The sequence below is a fragment of the Manacus candei genome, unplaced genomic scaffold (genome assembly GCF_025592945.1).
Source record: "Manacus candei isolate 608988 ecotype Guabito, Panama unplaced genomic scaffold, ASM2559294v1 h1tg000045l, whole genome shotgun sequence".
Classification (NCBI taxonomy): Eukaryota; Metazoa; Chordata; class Aves; order Passeriformes; family Pipridae; genus Manacus; species Manacus candei.
In genome coordinates, this window is record NW_026138093.1 from 4,350,604 (window position 1) to 4,361,843 (window position 11,240).

Consider the following 11,240-nt stretch of genomic DNA (forward strand, 5'->3'; position numbering starts at 1 on the left):
AGATGTGATGCCACAGGGATGATGTGATGTCACAGGAGGACAGGACGACACAGGGATGATATGATATCATGGGAGAGGTGTGATGTCATATGATGGATGTGACACCATAGGGCAGATGTGATAACACAGTGGAGGTGTGATGTCACAGGGAGCTGTGATGTAGCTCTGCAGAGCCCTGACAGTGCCACTGCAATCCCAAGCTGCATTGCCCGGGGCAACCCTCAGCACAGCCAAGGCCACAACCCTTCCTGAAAGGTGTCCCTTCTGGGCAGGGCCAGGGGGACAAACCCCTCCATCTGTCCCTGCACATGTTGTGTCCAATTCTCAGCCCCCACTTAGGGACAAAGTCAGCCTACATTGGGTGTTTAGCTTTGCATTTGCTTCACTCTTTTGTGCTTCCAACACACACACCCCAGTCTGGGCAGAGTCTGGCCCCCCAAAGAACACAAGATCTGACTAGTTGTGGCTCCAGCTGCAGTGACTGGAACTTGGGCCACAACCTGTGCCAGGAGCAGAGAGGTCCCTCCCCACAGAAACTTCTTGGCAATGGAGTTCTTAAGAAGATCTGTGGGGATCACTTGCAAGGTACAGCCAGGGACGTGTCTTGACCAGCCTCCTGTTTAACAGGACCAGCTTTTCCATTCTCTTTTCTCTCTGTTTTCTCATGCTTGTTCCTCCAGTAACCATTGTGATCCTACCCTTGCTTTGGTTCTTTCCTAGACACCCCATGACAAGTCTTGCCCAGTCCCCAAATCCCCTTTCTGAATGCCCATCATTAGTTTTAGACCCCGAGGCCAAATCCCCCATCCTCAGCTGCAAGGTCACCCTGAGAGGTTCTGCCATTGACCCACTTGATTAAAGTTTCATACAGATACCTTGGAACTTCCTTTGAAACCTTGGAACTTCCTTTGAATTAATTTGTTACCTTTTGGGCTTAGAATGGCTTCTTCAAAAACATGGTAATTCATGCCCTCAACATGGAAATTCTTTGGAGTAGGAGTTTGGGATATTAGACTCAAAGAATCACAGAATGGTTTGGCTTGGAAGGGATATAAAAGCTCATGTGGTCCAAACTCCTGCACATAGACAGTGACATCTTCACTAATTTAGGCTGCTCAAAGTTCCTGACCTTGGACAAATCCAAGGGATGGGATGGGACATCCTCTTCTCTGGGAACCTGTTGCAGTTCTTGTCAGACCCATTGGCAAATATTTCCTCCTATTATCCAATAGAAAGCTCCCCTATTCCAGTTTAAATCCATTGCCCCATATTCTGCCAATACAGGCCTTGGTAAAACATATGACTGTGACTATCTTAGACTATGAGCACAATGGTTTCATCTGCAAACACCTTGGAGACTGATCAGGGATGTCCCTACAAAAAGTTTGTCCCCATCTTTGTTAGAAGCCTCTGTGGTGGTGCATCCTCCCCCCATTGTCCTCAGGTCTGGTTGATGATCTCAGGAGCTCCTGACAAACCCTGACCAAACCAGCTGAGCAATGAAGAGCCCCTGGACTGGACCAGGGGTGTGGTGAAGTGTCCCTGGACTGGACCAGGTGCTCCTGGATCATAAAGGTGGGAACAATCCGGAGTGGAACAGCTGGGGAACACAGGATAATCAGTCATTCCCTGAAAGCCTTGGAATATTCCCTGCCTGAATTGTAGCCCAAATGGAACAGTTTGGATACAATTCCCAAATATTTTGGAAACTCCAGTCATTCCTGACACCAGGATGGAAATTCAGCAGATCACTGAAGCCAGTCCCCTTGGGAGCCCACAACCAGCGGGGCTGAGGGAGGCCCTGGCAGCTCCCCAGCACCTCCCTCTCAGGGGGACACCTCTGGCAGCCTCTCCCAGCTCGGGAACCCTCCAGTTTGCAACACTCCAAAGACCCTCCCTGATGCCCAGGACAATTCTGATCCCCCTCCACAAACACTCCTCCAACTGTGACCCTTGTCTGCTGGGAAACACAAAGGGATTTGGGGAAGTGTTTCCCTGACAACAGGAGAATTTGGGAGAGGGACCTTTCCACGCCCAGCTCTTGATGTGTGCACACATCTCTGCCTGGGTGTGGGTGTGAATTGACTGTGGTGTGAATGTTGTTGTTGTGAATCTATAATTCAGTCACTGTTAAAATTGTGGCAAATGCTATTGAATCACTTGAAAACTGCTCACTTGGTCAATGATTAAGTGCTTCAAAACTCTTTTGCCCCCTTATCTTTGTGTCTAAATCCTTTTCACCCTGACCTTCTTGCATCACAAAGCTATGTGTAAATCATTCCCTTTCATAAAAATATATATATTTTTCATTACTTCCACTTTAAAATCTTCCTCCTTAGCTAAAGTACAAGACAACTCCAATTTGTTGTTGACGTCTTGAAGACAATTAAAGAAAGAAAAATAATTTGTTTTTCAGTGTTTTAATGGATCCCACAGTGTGTTTGGAGTTGCATCAGCTGTCAGTCCAAGATGGGCCATGTCAGAACTGGTGAGGCTGGGGGGTGAGGGGCAAGGATGATCATCCAGGGTCAGTGTGGATCTCCTGAGGAGACACTCAGCATCAAGATCACTTGGAGAACACCTCTATCACCTCTTCTCTGAACTAAAAAATATCCATCCTTGAATTAAAACAAAAAAAGTACAAACTTTGAAGACTTGTTTTGAAATTGCCTTGAAGACAATTAAAGGAAGACAAAGAGATCCTGAGGGATTTCTGCATTTTAATGAGCCCCACAGTGTGTTTGCAGCCCAGCCCATGATCCTGAGGTACTGAGAGAAGATTGAAGCAGCTGCTGAAGAAGTCAGAAGCCAAAGTGCAAGTGCCTTGAAGCATTGCTGGGCCCCACTGAGGGCAGGCACTGCCAAAGCCTCCCCAGGGACTCCTTGGAGCAGCTCCTTGGAGGCCAGGAGTGCAGGCAGACAAAGGCTCTGGGCAGGCCCCTGCAATGCTGAGCAAAGCCTGCCTTGGTTTTGTGGAGCACAAAGGCCAAGGCCTGAGCCCCAGGCCCTGGCCCAGCAGATCCTGTCCCTCCCGGCTGGCTCAGGGCTGTTTGGGGGGCACTGGGATGGGAGGGGGAGGAACAAAAAAGGCCCAAAACTGGGCAACCCCTGCCAGGCTCCTGAGGGAGGGGCGAGGCAGAACCCAAGTGCAGAACCTGCCAGGCAAGTTGCTTGTGGTGGCCTGAGTGGCAGAGGCAGCTGCCAGAGGCAAGGGGACAAAGGCCTGGGTGCCTTTGGGCCTTGCAGCCCTGCCAGAGCCCTTGGCCATCTCTCCTGCAGGCTGTCCTGCCCTGGCCCTGCTGCTGCTCTGGCCTTGCAGGCTGCACACACCCCTCCTGCTTTCCCACCCCCTCCCAGCAGCATTTCTAGACCCTCCCTGATGTCTCTGCACCAGCTCTGGCTGTTCCCTGGAACACAAAGCCATGGGCTGATCCTGACTCCCTCTGGGTGACCTCTTGCAGCACAAGGGTCTCTGTTGAGTTACATTTCTTTTTCCTCACCTTCAGTCTGAACCTTCAGTGCTACTCTTTGTGGAGATTTCATTCTATTTCCAATACAGAGAAAAGCTCCATCCTGTCAGATCTCCTCTAGACTCTCCCCAGTTCTTCCTCATTCCTCCAGGATGGGGAACCTCACAGACAGACAGACCAGTCCAGATGTGGTGACCCCAGGGCTGAGTCCAGGGAGGTGACAACTCCCTTGTCTGGGTGCCCACACTCCTCCCAAGGCAGCCCCATGTGCAGTTGGCCTTAAATCAAGGGGCCATTCTGATTCTTTGTAAACTCATGGAATCAAGTGGCACCGTGACACTGCAGGGCCTCATGGAACCAAAGGAATGCAGGGACACTGTGGAATCTCATGGAACCAAGGGACCATTGTGACATGTGGGAGCTCTTTGGAACAGAAGGAACTCTGAAACATCTCAGAACCAAGGGACCACTGTGCCTGCCCAGAACTCCATGGAATCAAGCAGAGCCGCTGCCTCCCCCCCGCCGCCGCACGGACCGGAGTCGCCGGCTCTGCCCCGCTTGGACACCTCTGGAGTCAGCGTGTCCTTGGGCAGCACAACTGATCTCAGACCAGAGAGTTTCCCACATTTTGCTTTACCCCTCTTTCCACTGGTTTAATTTTTGTTCTTTGTTGATTTAGGGAGAAAAGGGGGAAGGGAAGCATGTGTTGATCCCTGGTTTTATCTGTTTACAAAAAAGAGTTGGGGCAGGAGCAGAGAGAGGAGACAATTTTTCTCTCTGCTGTTGCTTTGAACTGTTTTGTTGGTATTGCTTGTTTTGCTGCTATATTTCTTGTCAGTAAACTCTTATTTTTTCATTTATACTTCCTTGTACTTTGTCTCCCTGTACTGGTGGGGAATAAAAGAAGAATGAATTCATTTTATTGGAGTTCCCACCCCAATATGTGTCTTTAAACCAGGACAGGTTGCTCAAGGGCTCCCTGAAATTTGGAATCATCCACGAAAGACATGAAAATACATTTTGTCCCAATGTACAGAGAGATAATAAAGATGTTCTCTAGTGGTGTTCAAGGGCTGGTCACTGAAGGATTTCATCAGGAAGTTGCTGCCAAGAGGACTTTGTATCATGGATTTTATTTGACCCTCTTCATTCAGCCAACTTCCCACCCACCACATCTTCCACTGCTTCAGTCCAGCTCTCACCAGTCTGGCCATAAGGAGAGCACAGGACACCATGTCAAGGGCCTTGATAAAGTCTGGGCACACAACATCCCCTTCTATTCCCTCCCACAGGGGTTCTGCAATCCCTGCCTTGTCCTTCCCATGCCTTGGAATGGCTGCAGGAGGACTTGCCCTATCCCCTTCCCTGCTGAGCCTGAGCAGTCTGGAACTCTGCCAACCCTCCTTGCTGCCCTGCTTGCAGACTGGTTCCATGTCTGCCTTTGCCAAGGCCCCAGGAAGCTCTGGGATGGCTCTGGCCTTTCCAAGGGTTTGGGAGAGGTCTCCCAGTGACACTGCCCAGCCTTCTCAGTATCACTGATATCAAAACCTTTTCTATATCCCACATTTTGAGAGGAGTGCCCAGGACACAACACAAGCTGTCCTGGTAGTTCTGGACAATGAGAAGGGATTTCTTCCTCCAGACCAACCCCTCCAATTGGATTTGAGTGCAGCTGAAAGGTTCCCTCAGCATTTTCCCTGGTGCCTCCCTGCCCTGAAGGTTTCTGGCCATCAGGCTGGAGCTGAGGGGGTTGGGCAGGTGCCTGAGGAGGGGGTAGAACAAGGGCTGTGTCCAACTGTGCCAGGAGGGCTGTGCTGGGCAAGGATGAGGAGGCTGCAGAAAACAGTGGCACTGGGGAGGGGAGAGGAGCAGGTGGAGAGACCTTGTGCCTGCCCACGCTGGGCAGGAGCTGCCCCAGGATGGCAGCTCTGAAGCACTCACAGGATGTCCCTGGGAACAGGAGGGGAAGACTGGATCTAAAAATGAAACCTGGAAAGCAGAGAGCAGGAGTGTCATGGGGACACTGCAGGAGAGTTCCAGCCCTGGAGCAAGGTCACAGGAGAAGTGACCCAGTCCATGCAGTGGCCTCAGAAGTTCCCACAGCATCCTGGATGTGCTGGAAGGGAGCCCAGCTCTGCTTCACAAGTTCCCAGGGCCTGTCCCTGCCTGTGCTCCAAGGACTTCCAGCCCCCAGGACTGTGCTCAGAGAGCACTCAGGCCTTACAGTGAGAAAGGGGCTCAGGAGGACAGTGTGGAAGTGGCAAGAGAGCAGCTCTGGAAAGACCAAGCTCTGCTGCTCCCTGGCAGTGCTGCTGGGCTGGGATTATTGTCCCCATCCTGTTTGCAAATACACCCTGTCCTGCAGTGTGCTGTCCTTTAGGAACATCTGAGAAGAAGGGTCTTGGACAAAGAAGGCACTGCAGGGTCCTTTATTTTGTTTAAATAGTCAGAGAGCACAATTCATCATTTATACATGTCCGGGTCAAATTGAATGTGTAGACACTAAATTAGAAAGCAGATGCATAATAATATAACATTGCACAGAAAATTATTGCCAGAAGAACCTGATGACCTCCACAAAAAACCTGAGCAGGAAGGTTGGGTCATTAAGGAGTCCCATTCTGAATGCTACACACCAGAAAACAGGCACTTTATTGCTCCTGAAAAGCATCCAGTCATCATTTTCCTCAGGGCATCCTTGAGCTCCTGGTTCCTGAGGCTGTAGATGAGGGGGTTCAGTGATGGAGGCACCACCGAGTATAGAACTGACACCACCAGATCCAGGGATGGGGAGGAGATGGAGGGGGGCTTCAGGTAGGCAAAAGGGCCAGTGCTGATGAACAGGGAGAGCACAGCCAGGTGAGGGAGGCACGTGGAAAAGGCTTTGTGCTGTCCCTGCTGAGAGGGGATCCTCAGCACAGCCCTGAAGATCTGCACATAGGAGAAAACAATGAAAATGAAACAACCAAATACTAAAGAGATGGAAAACAAGAGAAGCCCGAGTTCCCTGATGTAAGAGTGTGAGCAGGAGAGCTTGAGGATGTGTGGGATTTCACAGAAGAACTGGTCCAGGGCATTGCCCTGGCACAGGGGCAGGGAAAATGTATTGGTTGTGTGCAGCAGAGCATTGAGAAAGCCAGTGGTCCAGGCAGCTGCTGCCATGTGGGCACAAGCTCTGCTGCCCAGGAGGGTCCCGTAGTGCAGGGGTTTGCAGATGGCAACGTAGCGGTCGTAGCACATGATGGTGAGGAGGGAAAACTCTGTTGAAATGAAAAAGAAAAGTAAAAAGACTTGTGCAGCACATCCCTTGTAGGAGATGGTTGTGGTGTCCCAGAGGGAATTGTGCATGGCTTTGGGGACAGTGGTGCAGATGCAGCCCAGGTCTGTGAGGGAGAGGTTGAGCAGGAAGAAGCCCATGGGGGTGTGCAGGTGGTGGTCACAGGCTACGGCGCTGAGGATGAGGCCGTTGGCCAGGAGGGCAGCCAGGGAGATGGCCAGGAAGAGCCAGAAGTGCAGGAGCTGCAGCTCCCTCCTGTCTGAGAATGCCAGGAGGAGGAACTGGGTGAGGGAGCTGCTGTTGGGCATTTGCTGCTTCTTAGGACAGGGTCTGTTCAAAAAAGGAAAGGACAGCGAATGGTTAAGACAGACCTCTGTGAAAGAGCAACTCCATTTCTAAAAGAAATCAATGTGTCACATGTCACCAAATGTACTGCCAAGGAGTCAGGTTTGCTCTGCTGTACTGGGACATGGAATTTTTTTGGTAGAGCTCTCATACAAGGAATGTCAGATGTAACAGACCTTGAATACAAAAGTTCCATCTCTACTGAAATGACTCAGAAGAGCTGGTGCTGCAGAGCAGAAGCTTAGTCTGTCCTTAGAATAATTGTACCTGTGTTTTCCATTTTTACCATCACACCTGGAAGTTTCTTTTCCATTTCAGGAATCCTCATTTCTATGGCCCAGCACACAGTGCCCAGCAGAGCTGCAGGGAAGGGCCCCCAGAGTTGCCTGAATGCCCCCTCCCCCAGGGCTTTGGGGGCTCTTGCCCCCCACTCCCTGCCCAGGGCTCTGCTGCCTGGAGCTGTCCCTGCCAGCAGCTGCTTCCCTGGGCCCAGGGCTGAAAAAGTGACACTGATGCTGTCTATAAGACAGTTTTGATGTCTGATACTCTCAGGTTCAATGCCCTCTAATCTAACAGAGTTCATGTTTCAGTGTCTCCTCCTGTGCTCAGAGATTCATTTCCCTGTTGCAGTCAGCACCCAGACAACCCAGAGTATAACACTGAAAGAACTGGTTCATCCTCTTTAAGGTACGTCCTGTCTGTCTGTGCCTCTTGCAAACACCTTCTGGGAAATGTCCTGCTTTGATCTGGAGCTGTGACCAGCCCTCATCCCTGCAGCCCACTTTGGAGATCAGAAGGACTCTGCCCTGCTCTGCCCTCCCAGGAGTTGTTCCTTCCCCACAGCCCTTCTCCCCCAGCCCCGTGGCAGCTCCTTGGCCGGGCTGAGAGCTGACCCTGGCAGGCAGCAGAGTCCCTGCCCCAGCACACAGAGCCCTGGGGGCAGGACCCTGCTCTGCCCCACAGCCCTGGGTACCCCTGGCTGCACCCCCACCTTCCCACCCCACAGCCAGCCCTGGCACAGGGAACCTTCTGGCCCTGGGCCTCTGAGGGGGCAGCAGCAAGTCCTGCTCTGCAGCAGCTTCTCCTGCTGCACCCCAGCAAATCCAGCAGAGCCATCCTGACAGCTCCTGCCACTGCTGCCATTTGGCAGCTGGGAGAGGCACTTGCAGGAACTCACCTGCACTGCTCTGCAGCCACAGCCTGACCGTGGCAAAGGGCTGGCAAGGTTCCTGCCCTGAGCAGCTCTGCCCTGTCCTCCCACCCCAGGATCCCTTGAACCTCCTGCTCCCTTCTCCTCTCTGCCCTTGCTGCCTGCAGCTCCTGCCCTGCTCTGCCATATGGCCACTTCCCCTGCACTGCAGCAACTGGGAGAGTCCTGCTGAAAGGTCCTGGAAGCTGTGGGATGTGGTAGCATTAGGAGATGCCTCCAGGAAGGCAAGTTGAACTTTCCTACAGCCAGAGAATTCTTCCTTCAAATCCTGTGAAGGTTTCTCCCGTAGTGAGAGCTCAGTCACCTCCCAACCCAGGCTGCCTCTCATCTCTCTGCCTTCTCTCCTGTGCCCTGGGTGCTGCAGGCAGTGCCCTCAGCCCTGCTGGGCTGTGCAGAGGAGCTGCTCACCAGCAGAGCTGTCTCTTTGAAGCTCTTCTTGGTTGCCAGGAGCTCCCTGTGTACCAGGAGCCTGGCCCAGCTCAGCAGCATAGCAACAGCCTGGAAGAATTTAATGATCCTCAGGGGTTTTGATGTTGTTTACATGAGACTCAGTCCCTGAGAGGAAGTTCAAACAACTTTTCAAGAAGTCAAAGTGAGATTGAAACACTGAAGTTTCTTGCAGTGCTAATGTGTCTCACTGAGGGACACAATTGAGAACATGTCCCCAGGTTCCAGTTAGAGCAGAAAACTGCAGACAGTGATGACAAGGATGGACAAGCAAGGGAAAGGTGGCTCTGATGCTGAACAAACCTTGACTTGTTCCCTTAATCTAACAGGCCAAGCCCTGACCCCCAGCTCCTGGCAAGTCAGATCCTGTCCCTGCCTCATTCCTCAGGGTTCTTCCTGGGGCACTGGGATGTGGGATGTGCAATGCCAAGGGCAGGACCATGGGGTGGCACCTGCCAGGCTGCTGAGCAGGGACAAGGAGAACATGAGGCCCCAGGATCTGGCTGAGCTGCAGTTCAGTTCCCCACAGCAGCCCTCCCAGGGCTGGGCTTGGCATTGGCAGCTGGAAGGGGGTTGAGAACACCCCAGTGTTTTGGCCACTGCTGAGCACAGCACCAACACTGGGACATTCCTTCCTTAGCTGAGGGCAAGAGCCTGGCAGGGGACCCAAGTAGGCCAGCTGAGCCCAACTGACCCAAGGGACATTGCAGCCCATGGGAGGTCAGCTCAGCTCTAAAAGCTGAGGCCCGGAGCAGGAGGGGGGCATTCATTGTCTGATGGCTGCCTGCTGAGGAACCGTCCCGCGGACCCAAGCCCTGCTCCTGGGGAGTGGCCGACCATGGCTGCTCATGGGAAGCAGAGAACAAACCCTGCTGTCTTTTGCTTTAAATAAACTGCCTTATCTCAACCCACGAGTTGTTTTTTTTTTTTTCCACCTTACTCTCTCTCCTGTCCTGCTGGAAAGGGGAGTGATAGAGCGGCTGGGAGGGCAACTGGTGTCCAGCCAAGGTCAACCCACCACACACCTGAACACTTCCAGAGAGTCCACCACTTCCCCGGGCTACTTGTTCCAATGCCTCAAAAGTCTCTCAGTGGAAGAATGATTTTTTCATAACTAATATGAACCTTGCCCAAAGCAATTTAAGGCCATTCCCTCACAACCTTTCACTAAAGGCTTTGCAGAAGAGACCAACCCCCACCCCACTAAAACTTCCTCTCAGGTCATTGCAGAGAGCAATGAGGTCCCCCCTGAGCCTCCCCTTCTCCACACTCAACAAGCCCAGTTCCCTCAGCCGTCCCTCAGCAGACATGTTTTCCAGAGCCTTCCCCAGCTCCGTTCCCTTCTCTGGACACGCTCCAGCCCCTCAAGGGCCTTTTGGCACTGAGGGGCCAGAACTGGACACAGCACTCCAGGTGGGGCCTCCCCAGTGCCCAGCACAGAGGGGCAATCAGTTCTCTGCTCCTGCTGGCCACACTCTTCTCCACCAAGGTCACCATGCCCTTGGCCTTCTTGCCCCCCTGGGCACACTCTGCCTCATATCCAGCCCCTGTCAAGCAGCACCCCCAAGTCCCTTCCTGCTGAGCAGCTCTCCAGCCCCTCTGCCCCCAGCCTGGAGCGTTCCAGGGGGTTGTTGGGACCCAAGGGCAGGCCCTGACACTTGGTCTTCTTGATGCAGCCTGTCCAGATCCCAGAGCATGTTCCAGCAAGGACATGGTGGAACCTCATGGAACCAAGGACCATTGGGACATTGAGGGGGCTGATGGAATCAGGAGGCCATTGGGACAATCCAGGGCCTCATGAAATCAAAGGAATTCTGGGACACGAACCTCCTGGAACAAGGGTTCCTGGGGACATCTGTGTCCTCCTGGAACCAAGGGAGCCCGGAGATATTTCTGAACCTCCCAGAATCCAGGGGCCACTGTGACCCGGCAGAACCTCCTGCATTCAAGTGCTCCTTGTGGAACTGCAGGCTCTCCTGGAACCCAGGGATTCCTGGAACACTGCAGAGCTCACGGAACCAAGGGGCCACTGTCCCACTGCAGCTCCTTCTGAAGCACAAGGGACCCTGGGACAATGGGAAATATCTGAGAATCCAAAGGGCATTTTGGGACTGCAGGGCCTCATGGAAGTAAAGGAAGCTTTGGAAACTGTGGAAGCTCATGGAATCAAGGGGCCATTGGGACATGTGGGGCCTCCTGGAAGCAAAGGAACCCTGAGAATTTCTGTGGGAACAAGTTAAGGCAGCAACAGCTGCATTCAGTTAATTAGGATCAAAAAATTGTGTTTGGGCCCTGACTGGTGTTTTCCATCCAGAGAGTGCTGTTTGCCAAAGGGGAAACCACTTGGAACACTCTGCATGGCAGCCTGTGTTTTTCTCTGGTGGCTGAACACAGCCAGCACGTGAGGGGAGGGGAATGTGTGGGATCAGGGCACTGCTTTGGGGCCATGCTGGGAATTCCAGTGGACTAAAAGACAAAGCCCAGGAGCTGT

General features: G+C 52.6%; 1 pseudogene; it reads left to right on the forward strand.

Annotated features, from left to right (window-relative positions):
• Positions 1–11,240, forward strand: part of LOC127474815 (zinc finger protein 208-like) — a 1,262,639-nt pseudogene that overhangs the window by 987,007 nt on the left and 264,392 nt on the right.